The sequence below is a fragment of the Macaca mulatta genome, chromosome 1 (assembly GCF_049350105.2).
Source record: "Macaca mulatta isolate MMU2019108-1 chromosome 1, T2T-MMU8v2.0, whole genome shotgun sequence".
Classification (NCBI taxonomy): domain Eukaryota; kingdom Metazoa; phylum Chordata; class Mammalia; order Primates; family Cercopithecidae; genus Macaca; species Macaca mulatta.
Window position 1 is genome coordinate 85,172,966 of NC_133406.1, and position 12,332 is coordinate 85,185,297.

At 42.4% G+C, this 12,332-nt stretch overlaps 1 pseudogene; it reads right to left on the minus strand.

Moving 5' to 3' along the window:
• The window catches only part of LOC698398 (nuclear ubiquitous casein and cyclin-dependent kinase substrate 1-like), a 102,159-nt pseudogene extending 90,321 nt beyond the window's left edge, over positions 1–11,838 (minus strand).
• Positions 11,839–12,332: the final 494 nt, after the last annotated feature.

Here is a 12,332-nt window from a genome sequence, read left to right on the forward strand (position 1 = left end):
ATAGCAAAAAAGTGAGTCATATGAACATCTTTGTTTCCCAGTGCATAGAAAAGTTATGTTTATACTATACTGTAGTCTATTAAGTTTGCAATAGCATTATGTCTAAAAAACGTGCATACTTTAAAAATACTTTATTGCGAAAAAAATGTTAATGATAGGCTGGGTGCCGTGGCTCATGCCTGTAATCCCAGCATTTTGGGAGGCCGAGGCAGGCAGATCATGAGGTCAGGAGCTTGAGACCATCCTGGCTAACACAGTGAAAGCCCATTGTATTAAAAATACAAAAAATTAGCCAGGTGTGATGGCATCCACCTGTAGTCCCAGCTACTTGGGAGGCTGAAGGAGGGGAATCGCTTGAACCTGGGAGGTGGAGGTTGCAGTGAGCTGAGATCGCGTTGCTGCATTCCAGCCTGGGCGAGAGAGTGAAACTCTGTCTTAAAAAAAAAAAAATTGTTAATGATAATCAAGCCTTCAACAAGTTATAATCTTGCTGGTGAAGGGTCTAGACATTGATGGCTGCTGATTGATCAGGGTGGTTGTTGTTGGGGTTAGCATGTATATTCATTGGGGTTCTTCAACGAGATAGAACCAATAGGGTAGATAGACAGGTAGATGAGAGGGGATTTATTAGGAAGATTGGCTCACATGATTATGGATACTCAGATGTCCCACAACAGGCTAACTGCAAGCTGGAGACTCTGAGGTGCTGGTAGCTTGGCCCAGTCCAAGTCTGAAGACCTCAGAACCAGGGAAGCAGGTGGTGTAACTCTCAATGTGAAGTCAGAGACCTGAGAACAGGGGAAGCCATTGGTTTTAGTCCTGGAGTCCAAAGGCTGGACAGCCTGAAGTTGCTGTCCAAGGATAGGAGAGGAAGAGTGTATTCCAGCTCCAACTGACAGCACAACATAACTGCCTTTTCTGTTTTGTTTTCTCCAGGCCCCTGGAAGATTAGATGGTGCCTGCCTATACAAAGGGCAGATATTCCCCACCTCGTCCACTCAGACTCACATGCCAATCTCCTCTAGAAACACCCTCGCAGACACACCCCAAAATAACACTTTTAGAGGTTTGTATGTTTCCTTAATCTAGTCAAATTGACACCTGAAATGAACCATCATCACAGGGTGGCTGTGACCATTTTTTTTTAACAGTTCAGAATTCATCTTTATCTTTTACCTGCCTCATCAGTGGAAGTTTAAAGTCATGATTTTTTTAGACATTTATACTTGTGTACATAGACAAATAAACTCATATTAGATGACAACTGATTTTTTTAAAGTCCAAGTAGAGGAAGAAGCAATCATTTTGAACTAAAATCTTTCTATGTTTTTTGATTACTATTCAACTTGCTATTGTTTAGCAAAAAGCAAATTTTCCATAGTGTTCATCTCAAATCTTACTGCTTTACAACTGTGGTATACCTTCCATTAAAAATAAAAAAACGAAGCAGTCAATCCATGATTAATTTGACGTAGCTTTCATTGGGAAAGGGCAGCTGGGGTTGGGGGTGGGGGCATTGGCAAAGAGACCAATAGACAAAAAGGTAACTTAAACAATTAAACATACAATTGTTTTATTTTTAAAAGAGAGAAGCATTACTTTCAACAAATGGAAAAAAGCACTGAAAGCCCATGGGTCAAGCCGTAGACAAAACCATGTTCTATCTTAAGTAGGTTCTTTTTTTCTCCCTCTCTTTTCTCCTTTACTTTTTCTTTTTTCTTTCTTTTCTTTCTCCTTTCTTCTCTCTTCCTCTACTCTCCTCTCCTTTTCTTAAAAGCTCTCCCCAAACCATCATCACTTTTAAGCCTCCCCAGACGCCTTCATCCCCAGATTTCTTGGGTGGGGGCTTGTAGATGTTTTCTTTTCTGGCGGGCTTTCTGGTTCCTTGTCTTCCTTGGGAGAAGGAGTCCTTTCCTTTGATGGCTTTGAAGCTGTGGGGCGACCCACATTCCCTTGCCTTTCACTGGACTTGGCATCACTGTAGCCTTTAGTCTGCGTTTGAACATTTTCTTTGCTTTTCTCTTAGGTTTGGACTTCTTAACCATCTTTTTGTTTTTCTTTTTTGAATTGCCTTAGTCACTATCGTCATCATCTTCCATTAGGAAATCTTCATTGCTGCCGGAATTCTCCTGGAAGGGTGCCTCATCCTCTTCTTGTTCTTCCTCACGCCCACATCTTCCGTGAGCGTCTCCCTCTGTTCAGAAGCTGCTTTAGATGCTGCCTGCTGTGCTGGTGTACATTTTTATGATCTTCGTTTTCATCTTCATTATCCTCTGCTGAGTGAAAGTCATCCTTCTTGGTCTTCAGATCTTTTTCTTCTGAGTCCTCACTATCTTCCTGTGAATTCTTTCCAGATCGCCTTATTTTTAGCTTCTAGGGGAGATGATCAAATTTTCTTAGTGGTAGGGCCCGAATCTTCATCTGTATCATCAGATTCCTGAAACTGTGAGAAATCAACAAACCTTCCTATTTCTGAAAAGTCGTAACATGTTCTCTGTCGAAAGACAGAGTTGAGAAGCCAAAGACCAGGACACCCCCAACCCCATGCACTTGGCGGCTGCCTCCCATTCCTAACTTCAGCCGAACCGTGAGCTGCTGGCTTCTCAAACTCTGATGCTTTTTGGTTTAGAGTCCCTGGAATAGAGGAGCCCCCCGCTCCACCTTCTCTTCAAAATGCGACCATTTCTTAAAGTAAGACAATGAGGTTTGCTGCATCAATTGACTCTTCTTTTCATGAAAGATTTCTCTGTAGCATGCAAAGCTATTTGATGGCATTTACTCACAGTAGAACTTCTTTCAAAATTGAAGTAAATCTCTCAAACCCTGCTGCTGCTTTAACAACTGAGTTTACATAATATTTTAAATCTTTTGTTATCATTTCAATAATATTCACAGTGTCTTCATCAGGAGTAGTTTCCATCTCAAGAAACCACTTTCTTTGCTCATCCGTAAGAGGCAACTTCTCATCCATTAAACTTTTATTATGAGATTGCAGCAATTCAGTCACATCTTCAGGCTCCACTGCTAATTCTAGTTCTCTTACACTTTCTACCACATCTGCAGTGACTTCCTCCACTGAAGAAGTCTTAAAGTCCTCAAAGTCATCTATGAGGGTTGGAATCAACTTCTTCCAAACTCCTGTTAACATGGATATGTTCTCCCATGAATCATGAATGTTCTCAATGGCATCTAGAATAGTGAATCCTTTCCAGAAGGCTTTCAACTGACTGTGCCCAGATCTATCAGAGAAATCACTATTTATGGTCACTATAGCCTTACAAAATGTATTTATTGGCTGCGTGCAATGGCTCATGCCTGTAATCCGAGCACTTTGGGAGGCCGAGGTGGGTGGATCACCTGAGGTCAGGAGTTCAAGACCAGCCTGGCCAACATGGTGAAACTCCATCTCCACTAAAAATACAAAATTAGCCAGGCGTGGTGGTAGGCACCTGTAATATCAGCTACTTGAGAGGCTGAAGCAGGAGAATCACTTGAACCAGGAGGCAGAGGTGGCAGTGAGCCAAGATCGTGCCATTGCACTCCAGCCTGGGCAACAAGAGCAAAATTTCATCTCAAAAAAAAGAAAGAAAAAAAACATGTATTTCTTAAACAATAAGACTTGAAAGCCAAAATTACACCTCCATGCATGAGCTGCAGGATGGATGTTGTGTTTGCTTAAAACATTAATCTCCTGTATAGCTCCATCAGAGTTCTTGGATGACTGGGTGCATTACCAATGAGCAGGTATATTTTGAAAGGAATCTTTTTCTCTGAGCAGTAGTTCTCAATGGTGGGCTTAAACTATTCAGTAAACCGTGCTGTAAAGAAATGTTCTGTCATCCTGGCTCTGCTGTTCCATTTGTAGAGCACAGGCAGAGTAGATTTCACATAATTCTTAAGAGCCCTGGAACTTGCAGAATGGTAAATGAGCATTGGCTTCAACTTAAAGTCACTAGCTGCATTAGCCCCTAACAAAACAATCGGACTGTCCTTTGAAGCTTTGAAGCCAGGCATTGACTTCTCTCTAGCTATGAAAGTTCTAGATGGCATTATCTTCCAATAGAAAAGGTTTCATCTATGTAGAAAACCTATTGTTCATTAATTATCTCAGCTAGATCTTCTGTGCCACTTGCTGCAGCTTCTCCATCACTACTTGCTTTCATGTTATTAAGACAGCTTTTTTCCTTAAACCTCATGAACCAACCTCTGCTAGCTTCAAACATTTTTTTCTGTAGCTTCCTCACCTCTCTCAGCCTTCAGAGAATTAAAGTGCATTAGGGCCTTGTTCTGGATTGGGTTTTGGCCTAAGGAAATGTTATGGCTGGTTTGATCTACCCAGACCACTAAAACTTTCTCTATTTCAGCATTAAGACTGTTTCATTTTCTTATTCATGTGTCCCATGGAGAGATGCTTTTAATTTCCTTCAAGAACTTTTCCTTTGCATTCACAGCTTTCCTAACTGTTTGGCACAAGAGGACTAGCTTTCAGTCTATCTCAGCTTTCAACATACCTTCCTCACTAAGCATAATCATTGCTAGTTTTTTATTTAAAATGAGAGATGTGCCTGTAATCCCAGTAATTTGGGAAGCCGAAGCGGGCAGAATGCTTGAAACCAGGAGTTCGAGACCAGCCTGGGCAACATGGCAAAACCCTGTCTCTACCAAAAAATACAAATATTAGCCAGGCATGGTGGTGCTTGCCTGTAATCCCAGCTACTCAGCAGGCTGAGGTGGGAGGATTGCTTAAACCCTGGAGACAGAGGTTGCAGTGAGCTGAGATGGCACCACTGCATACCAGCCTAGGTGACAGAGCAAGGCCCTGGCTCAAAAAATAAATTAAATAAAGTGAGCAGGGTGTGGTGACTCACACTTGTAATCCCAGCACCTTGGGAGGCTGAGGCGGGCAGATCATCTGAGGCCAGGAGTTCGAGACCAGCTTGGCCAACATGGTGAAACCCTGTCTCTACTAAAAATACAAAAATTAGGTGGGTGTGGTGGCTCATGCCTGTAATACCAGCTACTCAGGAGGCTGAGGCAGGAGAATCACTTGAACTGGGAGGCGGAGGTTGCAGGGAGCTGAGATCGCGCCACTGCACTCCAGCCTGGGCAACAGAGTGAGGGTCCGTCTGAAAAAAAAATTAAATAAATAAATAAAGTGAGAGATGTGCAATGCTTTTACTTGAACCCTTAGAGGCCACTGTAGGGTTATTAATTGAACTAATTTTAGTATCACTGTATCTCAGGGAATAGGGAGGACCCTGAGGAGAGAGAGAGAAATGGGGGAACAGCCAGTCAGTGCGAGGAGCCAGTTGGTGGAGCAGTCAGAACACACACATTTATTGATCAAGTTCACCTTCTTATATGGGTGCTGCCCATGACTCTCCAAAACAATTACAACAGTAACATCAAAGATCACTGATCACAGACCAGTATAACGGAAATAATAATGATGAAAAAGTTTGAAATATTGTGAGAATTACTGAAATGTGACACAGAGACCATGAAATGAGCACATGCTGTTAGAAAAATGGCAAAGATAGGCTGGGGCAGGGTGGCATCCCAGCACTTTGGGAGGCCAAGGTAAGAGGATCACTTGAACCCAGGAGTTCAAGACCAGTCTGGGCAACATAGTGAGAGCCTCATCTCTTAAAAAAAAACGTTAAACCAGGTATGCCTTTAATTGCAGAGCATTCCCAATCACTCAGCCCACCACTGCTCCTTTAAGAAGGCTCTTTGTGATGTTCTGTGGTTCTATCTCTGCACATTCCCAGTTTCCTCTTGAATGATTCTACCTTCCACTGAAACATAGCGAGATCTGCTTAAGAGCCCACAAAAATGACTTTGGCTTGTGCCCTTTGCCTGGGAACAGCTTTTTCAGTTGCTGCTGCTGCTGTGTAATATGTTAGGTTACATGGACTACCTGTTTTTTGTTAAAGAGAATGACTTCCAAGTTCAGTAGTTATGCTTCTTGAAAACATAGTTCCCCGTGATGCAATAATAATTGATTCTGTTGCTTCCTAATTCTTGTTCTTATGTATGTGACATATGACATGTAACTGAAACACAGTTCCTGTAATGTATTTTATATTTATTGTTTGTTCTGCAGTCTTTTCATAGATGGGATTAGGTTGAACATTACCCTGTTCTATCTGAATTATATGTAATATGCTATAAATTCAAATAATCCACGGTAAGATGATTTTAAGCTTAACTCTGCCCCGGCAGGTGATGATTATTTTATTAGAGCATTCTGTATCTAGTCACTCCGCGTAGTGTTGACTCTTGATTTGAAGTCACACTTCATGCCTGTGGTTCAACAGCCATCTTTGGGCCTCAATGTCTTAGAAAAACTTAGCTTAGTATACTGGATTTACAGACCTGGGGAGGACATGGAAATTTCAAGTTTCTCATTCAGAGTCTTTTTCCAACTTGCTGTGTGGCCTTCCACGCGTCATTTCATACTCGCTCGATCATTTCTTCATTTCAGCATGGAAACAGAGCCCATTAGCTTCTTCTCAAGGGCATTGTAAGAAAGGGGAGAGCAGTGGTCAAAAAGGAAACAAACAAAAATATCAAGATCCCTCTAGTGAAAAAAGGAACAATGTGGTACCAGAAAACCCAGCATGTATATAGCCAAAACCAAAGACTTTTTGTTGTTATAAAGAAAAGGGAACAATGTCTGATTTTTAACATTCACATATTCCAAACCATAGTCTTCCAGGTCTGTCTCCCACAGCCAAGGCTGACGGTAGCAGCCAGGTTTAGAGGAAAGTTTCCAGAAAGCAGATTTTGGCAAAGGTTGCTTTTAAACCTGCAGAGAATACAGTTCCAGTTTGGGTTTTTTTTTTCGTAAGCACATTTTCATTCCTTTTTGCCACAGAATTTCATGGACTATGTTTATCTTTCCTTTTCAGGTCATAGTATATAGACTTTTCACAGTCAGATGTGAGGAGCAGACATATTTCTTGAGTGTTTTCTCTTTCTTTCCTTACAAAATTCTTTCAACTTGGAGGTGGAGCCAAATTCTAAGATTATAGTTTCAGAGAATCATTTTTCTTATGTGATCATTAAATTACTTCAGAGAAAGAATGAGATATTAAAGTCCACTCTCTGACAGCTTTGAGAAGAGGCTCACATGTGCCAAGTGAAAGGAATAATTACTGATTTTAATTATATTCCCTGGACAAATGGCCCCTGTGGCCCAGAGTCCTGGCACCCGGAGATGGCAGTGAGCCCTGGGTCTGTTTAGAATAGTTTTGTAAACCAAAAAAAAAAAAAAAAAAAAAAAAAGCCACTGCAAGTGCACTGGTTTTAGAGGAATGTCCAAGAAAATTGCCTTCCTTCTCACAACATGTCATTACAGAAAAATAGAAGTCCCTGCATTCCAATCTGATTTTCATTTAACTCTGCAAGCCTGTAAATTTTGCCATGAGGTAAGGGACTGATTCAGAGCTCCAGAATCCTTTTGGTGCCACAGGCACTATTTCAAAATGGATGTGCTTTTGGGTTTCTTAGTGTTATTCTGCTGGGGTCGTGGAATAAATGGAGCTCTGTCTGAGGAGAACTCCCAGTCCTAGTAAACAAGAGCCAGGATGCCTGGTGATCAAAGTAACCGCCTCGTGTTTTAAAGGTTAGGAGTTCAAATCTTCAGGGTTTGAGCTTGGGTTAAAGTATGCACGTATCTAGGTTGAAGAAGCAATAACATTGCACAGTGGAATCTGGCTTACCCATATCTAATTTCTGGCTACAATTAGTTAAATATATACTTCCTATGGAATTCTTTACCTTGTAGATCGTGGACAAAGGGTCCACATTCCAGAAGGCACAAGAAAGCTTTACTTTGCAAGCTTCCTGGGCTGTACATTGTATATAGACTTGAATTCCACCACATAGGCACGGGGTTCATATTTGTCACATTCCTTACATTCTGATAGACCTATAGCCCCAGGCCTCCTTTCTCCTTTTAATTTTCTTTTCTCCTGATTTCCCAGGGAGATAATAATTTACAGTTTTTGTTGTTGTTGTTGTTGTTTTTGTTTTTTTAAACAGAGTCTTGCTCTGTCATCCAGGCTGGAGTGCAGGGGTGCCATCTTGGTTCACTGCAACCTCCGCCTCCCTGGTTCAAGCTATTCTCCTGCTGCAGCCTCCCAAGTAGGTGGGATTGCAGGCATGCCCACCGTGTCCACCTAATTTTTGCATTTTTAGTAGAGACGGGTTTCATCATGTTGGCCAGGCTGGTCTTCAACTCCTGGCCTTAAGTGATATGCCCACCTCGGCCTCCCAAGTACTGGGATTATAGACACAAGCCATCATGCTCGGCCTAATTTACAGTTTTAAAGACATCTTTTTTGCACAGATGACCCATTGGAAATAGTCCCCATTGATAGAAAATATAACCTGTATTAGGGCCTGTAATTGAAGTGGTCTAATCTTTGTAATGCTTTGTTTTTCTATAGAATTTCAATGTTTATGAAACATATATATGATCTCTTTTTACCCTTAGTGTCTTCGACGAAGGTAAATATTGTTCCCATTTTATGGATGAGAAAAATGAGAACAGAGCGATTAAAGGCTTGTTCAAAAGTACTTAACCAGTTAATGTCAGAGCTGGTACTTGAGCTCAGGCCTCTACAACTCTAAATGTTTTCAATGACAGTAGAAATGCCTCTAATGGCAAAACATTGTAGAATCATATTGATGTTCCAGATTGTGTTGCCAGTCGTACTTCACTGAGCTATGCTCGGTAATGCCACTGCCATCTTGGAAAGAAAATAGATGCTGAAGTTCCCCATAGATGCTGAACACTCAGAAAGTGCCAATAGTTGCATCAATTTGATTATATCTGCTATCTCACTCCCTCCGAAACCCCTGCAAATAAAGGAAAATAACTAACCCATTGTGCCCCCGTCTAAGAATGCCTGAAATTAGAAATATCCCAGCATTGTGACCTGAAGTTGACTCAGCAGGAAGTTGTTTTTTAAATTAGGACTCTAGCCATTTTTTTTCCCAGTAGCTCTTATTGCCAGTGGGGCTTTGAGCAAATAGTTCCCAGGAACGCTGTCTATACCTACATGAGATGAAGACAATAATGATATTTGCTTCCTGTCTACCTGGCAAGTGTGCTGGGAAAAGCAACAAGATAATGTCTGTCATGTGCTTTGAATGCCTAGAAAGAAAGATAGGGTTTATGAGCAAAGGTGTAATTATATTGAGTCAGCCATGATATCATCGTCTATATTATACATATGTGGTTGTTGCCTAAGACACTGCTGAATATAATTTGGCTCTCATATTTGATGTTTTAAGGACCTGATGATGTTACAATAAGTTAGCAGAAGAGCCTAAGTTAGGAAAGGAAGGTATCCTTTTCTTTTAAAAATTCCTGTATGACTGAAATTTATTTTAGGCTATCTTCTCCAGCTGGTCCTGCAATTAGGACGGCCTCCAATGTTCACAAGCACTCCTTCCATTTCTTCATCAGTCAAGTGATTCCTCCTCTAGCTGTTCCAGGATGCTATGGCAGGAGGGTGACCTGGAGAAGAGAGAAAATGTGTCCAACTCTACCAAGGGACGATTGCAATTTAAAAGCCCAAATAGAGGATTTCTATGACCATGCTTCTAGAAAACCTACGCCTGTCAGGCCAGTTCCCATAGAGCAATGTCTTGTCCCACACCTAACAGGGCCAGAGCAGATGACTTGCCCGCAACTACCATTTGAATTTGTTTAAAAGAATAATTCTAGGCCAGGAGCGTTGGCTCATGCTTGTAACTCCAGCACTTTGGGAGGCCGAGGTGGGTGGATCACCTGAGGTCAGGAGTTCGAGACCAACCTGGTCAACACGGTGAAACCCCTTCTCTACTAAAAATTCAAAAATTAGCTGGGCGTGGTGGTGGGCGCCTGTAATCCCAGCTACTCGGGAGGCTGAGGCAGGAGAATTGCTTGAACCTGGGAGGGGGAGGTTGCAGTGAGCCAAGATGGCGCCACTGCACTCCAGCCTGGATGACAGAGCGAGACTCCATCTCAAAACAAAACAAAACAAAAAAATAAAAACCAAAACAAAACAGACAAAAAAAGAATAATTCTAAAACCACAACTCATTCAAGCACCTTTTGGAATGCCAGGCACTGCCTACGGCACTACAGATACAGATGTTAAAACATTATTCCTGGGCCAGGCCCTGTGGCTCCTTCCTGTGATCCCAGCATTTTGGGAGGCCAAGGCAAGAGGATCTCTTGAGCCCAGGAGTTCAAGACCAGCCTGGGCAACACAGGGAGACCCTGTCTCTACAAAAAATTAAAAAATTAGCCAGGCATGGTGGTGTGTGCCTGTAGTCCCAGCTACTTGGGTAGAAGGGCTGAAGTGTGAGGATTGCTTGAGCCCGGGAGGTCAAGGTTAGAGTAAGCCATGTTCATGCCACTGCATTCCAGCTTCGGCGACAGAACGAGACCCCATCTCAGAAAACAAACAAACAAACAGCCCAACAATAAAAACCTTATTCCTTAGGGAAATGGCTGTCCAAGGAGGAGACACTTGGAAAGGACCAGCACCCAGTAAAGTGCCTGAGACACAGTAGGACCAGAAGCACACTCGCTGAATGAGTGGCTAATAATGTACTACAAGGTGATAAGGACCATAATAACGAAAGCACAAGATGCCATGGGAGCATGTTAGCGGCCACTTAACTAAGAGTGGTAAGAGGAGGAAGGAGAGTGCATGGAAGACCATGTGCAACGGCTTCACATAGGAAAGAGTGGGCAAGCCCTTGGTTTATGATGACAACAGCATAGAGTGTCAGGCTTTTTATTCTATTCTAGTTCACTTAAAAAACAAACAAACAAAACGTCAATCACAGCCCACTGAAGGTTTCAAGCCACAGTGTGAAAGCTCTATACTATTAGAAGGGATTTTCTCTTCTTCACACCTGTCGGCCTAGGAGCCAAGGACTAGACAACAGAATCAAAATGTTTGCTCGGGAGTTCTTAAATTTCTGCCACTAAGCACAATCATTTCCACCCCATCTTAACATTATTTTTTTGCAGTCATGAGCAACCATCGGTATTAGTTTCCTATGGCTGCTGTAAAACATTGCCATAAATGTGGAAACCTAAAACAAATATATTCTTTCATGGTTCTGGAGGCCAGAAGCCTGAAGTCAGTTTCACGGAGCTTAAATCAAGGTGCCGGAAGGGCTGAGCCCCTCCCAAGGCTCTAGGGGAGAATTCGCTTTTTTCCTTTCCTCCCAGCTTCTGGTGGCTGCTCCTTTCTTCGGCCTGTGGCCACATCACTCCAGTCTCTGAGTCCCTGGCCACATTGCCTTCTACTCTTCTCTCTGTATGGAATCTTCCTCTTCCTCCCTCTTATTTAGGACTCACCGGTAATCCCTCTGTTGAAAGATCTATAATTTACTCATACCTGCAACATTCTTTTTTTGCCATATAACATTCACAGGTTCCAGTGATGAGGACGTGAACATCTTTAGGAGTTGAGGGGGTGTTATTCAGCCTACCACAACACCTCTGTCTGAATCATCGAGTCTCCAGTACAAATCTGTTGAATATCTCAGTTGAGTTTCTCTTTGCTTTCATTCAAGACGGCAGAATAATTCCTCTCCTCTTTCTTTAGGGGAGAAGAAAATGGGTGAGAGGATGGGAGGTAACTTTTGCTGAGCCCCTACATTTGCATGCACTCTTTATAGCAAGATTGTGCGTAGCTATTATCACCATTTTCCAAATGACAAAGGCGAGGCTCAGTGGGGCCGAGTGACTCACCCAGGTTCTCCCATGGAGTCCGTAGAAGAGGCAGAATTTGAATATGGATCGTCTGATTTCAAAGCCCATGTCCCTTCTGTTATACCAACATTCCTCAGATTTCAGGAATGCACCAGCATCTCATAAAGAAAAAAAAAAAAATCTACAAGCCGCAGTTTGAGAAAAAAACTAATTTAAGGAACTATGTTTTATTCTATAAAAACATAAATTTTACTTATTTAGTTCTTTATTTTTTATGAGACAGGGTCTTGCTCTGTCACCCAGGCTGGAGTGCAGTGGCACCATCATAGCTCACTGCGGCCTTGAACTCCTGGGTTCAAGCGATCCTCCTGCCTCAGCCTCTTGAGTAGCTGGGACTGCAGGAGCACACCACTATGCCCAGCTAATTTTTTAAAACAAATTCCTGTAGAGACAGGGTCCACTGTGTTGTCCAGGCTGGTCTCAAACTTCTGGGATCAAGGAATCCTCCCACCTCAGCCTCCCAAAGTGCTGGGACTCGTAGGCATGAGCCACCACACCTGACCTGAAAACATACATTTTAAAATGCTCAAGTTGTCCCCAAA